Here is an 8,500-nt window from a genome sequence, read left to right as displayed (position 1 = left end):
TAATTTACTATTGAATAGGTGACCAGAGCGCCGAGGACAAAACGGATGAGCCTGCGAAATTACATGGTCTTCCGAAGGCTGCAGCCTATTTAGGCTATATCACTCTTTGGGACCGGGAGCGCTAAAAGAGGTTGGGGATTGAGGTGAATGGGAGGAGTAATGTATTGCAGCAGTGGGATGGAGATGGGAAGATTGGAGATGTATGTGGATGTTGTTGTGATGGCAACAATGATTTAATGTGCTGTTTTCATCCAATGCAAAATCCACGTGTGCTTCTCGAACATACTATATAGGCCTATAGTAAGTGTAAAATGGTCAAATCAGAGCCTATACGCCTATGAAACGGCGCTGTAGCGTTACATGCTGACCAAACCGCGCGTGCGTCCGCCATGGCGCGCAAATTGATTTTGTTCACCAACACCAGATGCGATCAGGACACGCAGGTTGAAATATAAAAACAAACTCTGAAACAATTATATTAATTTGGGGACCGGTCAAAAAGCATTAAACATTTATGTAACATACTGGTGAGCGTTACATAATACATTTGCACATACATGTTATTCAATCATTGTCACGTCCTGATCTGTAAAGGGGTTATTTGTTATTGTAGTTTGGTCAGGAGGTGGCAGGGGGTTGTTTGTTTAGAGGGTTTCGGGTTTGTTGAGCCATGTGTTATGTAGAGGGGTGTTTGTTTAGAGTGTTCCGGGGTTTTTGGGTTATGTTCTAGGTTAGTGTATTTCTATGTTAGATCTAGGTTGTTTAGTTCTATGTTTAGGTTATTGGGATTGGCCTTCAATTGGAGGCAGCTGTTCCTCGTTGCCTCTGATTGAAGGTCCTATGTATAGGGGTGTGTTTGTAATGGGAATTGTGGGTTGTTGTCTCCTGTTTAGTGTCTATGCACCTGTTCGGACTGTTAGTGTCATTTGTTGTCTCGTATAGGTTTTCCCTCTTTTTAATTTAATAAGGAAGATGTCTGTACATGTTTCCGCTGCACCTTGGTCCAATCTTTACGACACCCGTGACAATCATTGCACCCACACTGCTCGCATCAGCCGCTGCAAGTCCTGCTTCTCCCATCTCCTCATTGATTTTTAGGAGCATATGTAACAGTGTAGGTTCCGTCCCTCTCTTTGCCCCAACCTGGGCTCGAACCAGGGACCCTTGCACACATCAACAACTGACACCCACGAAGCATCGTTACCCATCGCGCCACAAAAGCCACGGCCCTTGCAATGCAAGGGGAACAACCACTTCAGGTCTCAGAGCGAGTGACGTCACCGATTGAAACGCTATTAGCGCGCACCACCGCTAACTAACTAGCCATTTCACATCGGTTACACATATACCCACGTGCCATCACACCAGCCTTCGCTTTGGCTCCCCCTCATGTCCAGCTCACGTGGTCGGCGTTGCCGGCCTTCTAAACCCTGACCCGTCTCTGCCCTTCATCATGGAGGTGGATGCCTCCGAGGTTGAAGTAGGGGCTGTTCTCTCCCAACGCACTGGATCACCAGCTAAACTCCATCCATGCACCTTCTACTCATGGAGCTGTCTCCCGCGGAGCGGAATTACGACATGGGGGATCGTGAGTTGTTGGCCGTCAAGAAGGAGCTGAAAGCATGGGGGCACTGGCTGGAGGGTGCAAAACACCCATTCCTTGTCTGGACGAACCACAGGAACTTGGAGTACATTCAAGCAGCAACGAGGCTGAACCCGCATCAGGCCGGGTGGGCCCTATTCTTCGCCAGGTTTGACTTTACCCTCTTCTACCGGCTGGGATCAAAGAACATTAAGGCCGATGCGTTGTCCCGGGTGCATGACACAGAGGATCGGAGGGAGAAAGTGACACCCATTATTCCCCTGTCCCGCTTTGTTGCTCCTGTCATGTGGACACAGACATCCGTCGAGCCCTGCGACAGGTGCCCTCACCTGTCCACTGTCCCAAGGGGCGTATCTACTTGCCCTCTGATGTGCGGGACCGTCTCCTCACCTGGGCACACACAGCACCTGTGTTGGGGCGATCGGGTATAGCCCGTACTATCGACAGTCTCTCTGGTACTGGTGGCCCACCTTGGCTCGGGACGTCCGGGTTTACGTCTCTTCCTGCTCCACCTGCGCACAGAGCAAGACACCTTCCCTATCGCAAACGCCACCCGCTGCCGGTTCCACAACGACCCTGGTCCCATCTCTCCGTGGACTTTGTCACAGACCTTCCCCCCTCAGAGGGGCACACCACCATCCTGGTCGTTGTGGACCGGTTTTCCAAAGCCTGTCATTTGATTCTTCTGCCTGGTCTCCCTACGGTCCTGCAGACCGCGGAGGCTCTCTTCTCTCACGTCTTCCAGCACTACGGGATCCTGGAGGACATCGTGTCTGACCGTGATCCTCAGGTCACCTCTCATGTCTGGAAGGCCTTCATGGAATGATTGGGGGTCACGATCAGCCTCACCTCCGGGTACCTTCCCCAATCAAATGGGCAGGTGGAAAGGGTAAATCAGGAATTGGGTACGTACCTTCGTAGTTACTGTCAGGACTGGTCGGCGGAGTGGGCTGCGCACAAACTCCCTCCGTCACTCCTCCACTAATCTCACACCCTTTCAGTGTGTTCTAGGCTATCAGCCGGCCCTTGCACCGGAGTCAGATCGAGGCTGCTGCGGTGGAGGATTGGTTCCAGTGCACCGAGATGGTATGGAACACCACGCACACCCATCTACAGCGCATCGTCCTCCGGCAGAAGGTGCAGACTGACCGTCACTGCAGTGTGGCCCTAGGCTTTCACCCTGGTGACAGGGTCTGGCTTTCTACGAAGGACCTTCCCCTCCGCCTGCCCTGCCGGAAGCTGAGCCTGCTGTTTGTGGGGCTGTTCAGTCCTGAGGAGAATCAATGAGGTGACGTACAGATTACAGCTCCCCGTCAATTACCGTATCTCACACTCATTTCATTTATCTCTCAGGTCGGTGGTAGCTGGTCCCTTGGCTAGTGCTGGACCCCATGACGCACCTCCCCCTCGAGGGGGCCCTGGCGTACTCCATCCACAGCCTGTTGGACTCACGGCGTCATGGGGGGCTTCTCCAGTACCTGGTCGACTGGGAGGAGTATGGTCCCGAAGAGCGATGCGGGGTTCCGGCAGGGATGTCCTGGATTGTTCTCTCATTCGGAACTTTCACAGGCGTCGTCCCGACCAACCTGCACTGCGTCTCCTGGGTCGTCCCCAATGTCGGCGGCACCTAGCTACTGGAGCAGAGCCTCGGGGGGGTGTACTGGCACACCAGCCTTCGCTTTGGCTCCCGCTTCTGTCCAGCTCAGGCGTTCGGTGTTGCCGGCCTTCTAAACTCAGCAAAAAAAATGAAACGTTTATTTTCAGCAAACTTAACATGTGTAAATATTTGTATGAACATAACAGGATTCAACAACTGAGACATAAACTGAACAAGTTCCACAGACATGTGACTAACAGAAATGGAATAATGTGTCCCTGAACAAAGGGGGGTCAAAATCAAAAGTAACAGTCAGTATCTGGTGTGGCCACCAGCTGCATGAAGTACTGCAGTGCACCTCCGCCTCATGGACTGCACCAGATTTGCCAGTTCTTGCTTTGAAATGTTACCCGACTCTTCCACCAAGGCACCTGCAAGTTCCCGGACATTTCTGGGGGGAATGGCCCTAGCCCTCACCCTCCGACGTGCTCAATGGGATTGAGATCCAGGCTCTTGGCTGGCCATGGCAGAACACTGACATTTCTGTCTTGCAGGAAATCACGCACAGAACGAGCAGTATGGCTGGTGGCATTGTCATGCTGAAGGGTCATGTCAGGATGAACCTGCAGGAAGGGTACCACATGAGGGAGGAGGATGTCTTCCCTGTAACGCACAGCGTTGAGATTGCCTGTAATGACAACAAGCTCAGTCTGATGATGCTGTGACACACCGCCCCAGACCATGACGAGCCCTCCACATCGATCCCGCTCCAGAGTACAGGCCTTGGAGTAACGCTCATTCCTTTGACGATAAATGCGTATCTGACCATCACCCCTGGTGAGACAGAACCGCGACGCGTCAGTGACGAGCACTTTTTGCAAGTCCTGTCTGGTCCAGTGACGGTGGGTTTGTGCCCATAGGCGACGTTGTTGCCGGTGAGGACCTGCCTTACAACAGGTCTACAAGCCCTCAGTCCAGCCTCTCTCAGCCTATTGCGGACAGTCTGAGCACTGATGAAGGGATTGTGCATTCCTGGTGTAACTCGGGCAGTTGTTGTTGCCATCCTTTACCTGTCCCGCAGGTGTGATGTTCGGATCTACCGATACTCTGCAGGTGGTGTTACACGTGATCTGCCACTGCGAGGACAATCAGCTGTCTGCCCTGTCTCCCTGTAGCGCTGTCTTAGGCATCTCACAGTACAGACATTGCAATTTATTGCCCTGGCCACATCTGCAGTCCTCATGCCTCCTTGCAGCACGCCTAAGGCACGTTTACACAGATGAGCAGGGACCCTGGGCATCTTTCTTTTGGTGTTTTTCAGAGTCAGTAGAAAGGCCTCTTTAGTGTCCTAAGTTTTCATAACTGTGACCTTAATTGACCTTAACCGTTCCACAGGTGCTTGTTCATTAATTGTTTATGGTTCATTGAACAAGCATGGGAAGCAGTGTTTAAACCCTTTACAATGAAGATCTGTGAAGTTATTTGGATTTTTACGAATTATCTTTGTAAGACAGGGTCCTGAAAATGGGACGTTTCTTTTTTTGCTGAGTTTAGCTGCTGCCGAACCTTCTGCGGGCAAACACCCTTTACTCATCAACCTCGGACTTGTCTCGTCATTACACACATCTGGTTCCAATCCCCACTCTATCACACCATATACTCCCTCTGCCATTTGTCTTTGTCGGCCATTGTAAATGTTACTTGTTTTCTAGAGAGGAATCTCTCCTATTTCCTGAGTACTTTATATTTTGCACTTTGGGTTCACCCTGTGCCTTTTTGTTTATGAAGATATATTTTGAGCACAAGAGTGTTTGGGTTTCGTCATGCTTTGATCTATGGTGCTTAAATAAATTCAGTATTTCTAAACCTGCGACTGCCTACTCCTCTCTACACCAGTGACACATTTATTTTTAGGAGCATATACCCACGTGGGTGATTGAAAGATGAACTGAGGTCCACACTCAGTTCAGATTTGTGGTAATGCACCATAAAGTTGGTTGCCAACAGCCATATAAAGTCCAAAGAAGAAAAAGAAGCCTGAAGGAAGGAGGAGAGATGACAGAAACACATTCGGTTTACCGTATTCTGTGGATTAATTGTCAAAGTAGTGGATTTCCTTGTTCATTTCAGGTAAAATAACAACCCAATATTTATATCCCAGGACAAATTAGCTAGCAACAGCAAACTAGCTAGCTAAATTGCCATACATGTTTAATGCTTTTTGACCTGTCCCCAAATTAATATAATTGGTTCAGAGTTTGTTTAGCATGTCCTGATCGCGTCTGATGTGGGTGAACAAAATCAATTTGTGCTCAAATGCACGCATGCATGTGGTTTGGTCAGCATGTAAGGCCGAGGCGGCTTTGGCACACACTATGCTCTTAAACTCTTGATGGTTGTTATAGTGGCCCGTTAACCATCCTCCTGCCAGTTCTAAACTTTGCAAGGCATGTCTCTTTGCATAGCCCACCACTAAGTATGCACTTTTCTTAACCACAACTGAATGCTTCCATAAATAGTTACTGTGTGAATAAATATCACTGAATGACGAAGTATTGCAATAAAGTAGGCTATTGCAATTGAAGGCATGAATGAAATTGTTGCTTACTGACACTTCCAAAGTCATCCAATCATTGTAATACATTTGAAGCAAAAGCATGTGGTCAACTAGACCACAATTTAAGTACCATTTTGATTGGAACAGCGCCATGGCTCTGCTTTGAGACAAGCGTGGGGAATCCTCTTGATAAATCAATAAATGTCAGATTTTTGTTTTCCCAGAATCTCAGTTTGGACATTGGGTAGGCTACAATTAGGCTGTGAAAATGGAGTTGAAGTGAGTGCTGCCCATGATCCTCTTGTCTAGTTGGCTCATTTATTAGAACATTTTGACATGTTATGTACACTGAACAAAAATACAAATGCAACATGTAGTGTTGAGCTGAAATAAAAGATCCCAGAAATGTTCCATATCCACAAAATGCTTATTTTTCTCCAATTCTGTGCGCAAAATATAATAAGATAATCCATCCACCTGATAGGTGTAGCATATCAATAAGATGATTAGACAACATCATTACACAGGTGCACCTTTTGCTGGGGACAATAAAAGGTAACTCAAAAATGCACAGTTTGTCACACAACACAATGCCACAGATGTCTCAAGTTTTGAGGGATTGCGCAATTGGCATTCTGACTCCAGGAATGTCCACCAGAGCTGTTGCCTACCATAAGCCACCTCCAACGTCGTTTTAGAGAATTTGTCAGTACGTCCAACCGACATCACAACCGTAGACAATGTGTAGGGCGTCATGTGGGCGAGTGGTTTGCTGATGTCAACATAGTGAACAGAGTGCCCCATGGTGGCGGTGGTGTTATGGTATGTGCAGGCATAAGCTACGGACAACAAACACAATTGCATTTTATCAATAGTAATTTGAATCCACAGAGATAACGTGATGAGATCCTGAGGGCCATTATCGTGCCATTTATCCGCCGCCATCACCACATGTTTCAGCAAGATAATTCATGGCCCTATGTTGCAATGATCTGTACACACATTCCTAGAAGCTGAAAATGTCCCAGTTCTTCAATGCCCTGCATACTCACCAGACATGTCACCCGTTGAGCATGTTTGGGATGCTCTGGATCAACGTGCATGACAGCGTTTTCCAGTTCCCGCCAATATTCAGCAACTTCGCACAGCCATTGAAGAGGAGTGGGACAAATTCCGCTGGACCACAATCACCACCCTGATCAACTCTATGCAGAAAGAGATGTGTCACGCTGCATGAGGTAAATGGGGGTCACATTTGCCTGGTTTTATGATCCACGCCCCTACTTTTTTTTTTAAGGCATATGTGACCAACAGAAATAAGGAGATAAACTTCAAGACCATACATGAGGATAGATGCCCCTGACATGAGATCCAGGAAGAGAAATGGTGGTTGGAGGATAACGAGGAACAGTTGAAGAAAAAATTGTCTGAGATAGGAAAAAATAAATCCTATATAGAAAAAGAGAGGGCTGAGATAGTAAAAGAGAATATTAAAAGGGAGGCACAAAGAGGGAAATAAGAAAGAACAAAGAAATGATGGAGAGAGATACTAATGACACAATCAAGATTGAAACAATAATGAAATAACTGGAAGCCATTGAACGAGGGAAGACAAAAATGGAATTAGAAAGGAAGGTTTTAAATGAGACACAGGACCTAGTGAGGAACAGGAAGTGTGGGGGAAAAAGAGGATAAAGAAGGCAAAAAGTAGAATGGTAAGTCTTACAAGAGGAGAGAGAGAGAGAGAGAGAGAGAGAGAGAGAGAGAGAGAGAGAGAGAGAGAGAGAGAGAGAGAGAGAGAGAGAGAGAGAGAGAGAGAGAGAGAGAGAAGAGAGAGAGAGAGAGAGAGAGAGACATCTTCTGCACAGATTCTGTCAGACCTGGGGCCTGACAGTAAATCTCAGTAAGACAAAAATAATGGTGTTCCAAAAAAGGTCCAGTTGCCAGGACCACAAATTCCATCTAGACACCATTGCCCTAGAGCAGGTATTCCCAAACTGGGGTACGCGCAATGCCGTCGGGGGTACACCAAATAAAAAATACATTTGGGTGAGTTTTTTTTTCTCGCCTGAGTAGCCTCGTTTCACTGCCACAAATAAAATTAAACCATCTAGAGTTCAGCGAAATAACAACACAATGTCAAATACAGGTAGCCTAGTCAAATAATTAGCATCCAATCACATTAACCATTACTCTCTCGCGGGAAACCTTCACTCTTGCGCAGACATTTAGAAACGAAACATGACAATTTGAAAAATAAGCCACGGGGGTTTTTTGAATGTGAATAAAGATGACTTTCGAGTAGTAAGACATGTATAAAAGCAACAGACACCATTAATAAGAAGGGGCTAGAAGAGTCTTATATGGTGAGCTACCGAGTGGCTAGGACAGGCAAGCCCCATACTATTTTGGAGGACTTAATTCTTCCTGCTGCCATGGATATGGCTGGGACAATGCTGGTGGAAAAGGCCCAAAAACTATACAGACAATTTCTTCATCAAATAACACTGTTTTACAACGCATCAGTGACATGGCAGGAGATGTTTTGAAACAATTACTGCTTCGCATACAAGCCAGTGAATTCTATGCGTTACAGCTGGATGAGTCAACAGACGTGGCGGGCCTGGCACATCTCCTGGTATATGTCCGTTACATTTATGGGGAGTCAATTAAGGAAGACATCCTCTTCTGCAAACCACTGGAAACCAGGAAAACATGAGAGGATATTTTTTAAGTACTGGAC

Source organism: Salmo salar, chromosome 05 (assembly GCF_965601325.2).
Source record: "Salmo salar chromosome 05, fSalSal1, whole genome shotgun sequence".
Lineage (NCBI taxonomy): Eukaryota > Metazoa > Chordata > Actinopteri > Salmoniformes > Salmonidae > Salmo > Salmo salar.
The sequence above is the reverse complement of the archived record's forward strand: the minus strand, read 5'-3'. Positions refer to the sequence as shown.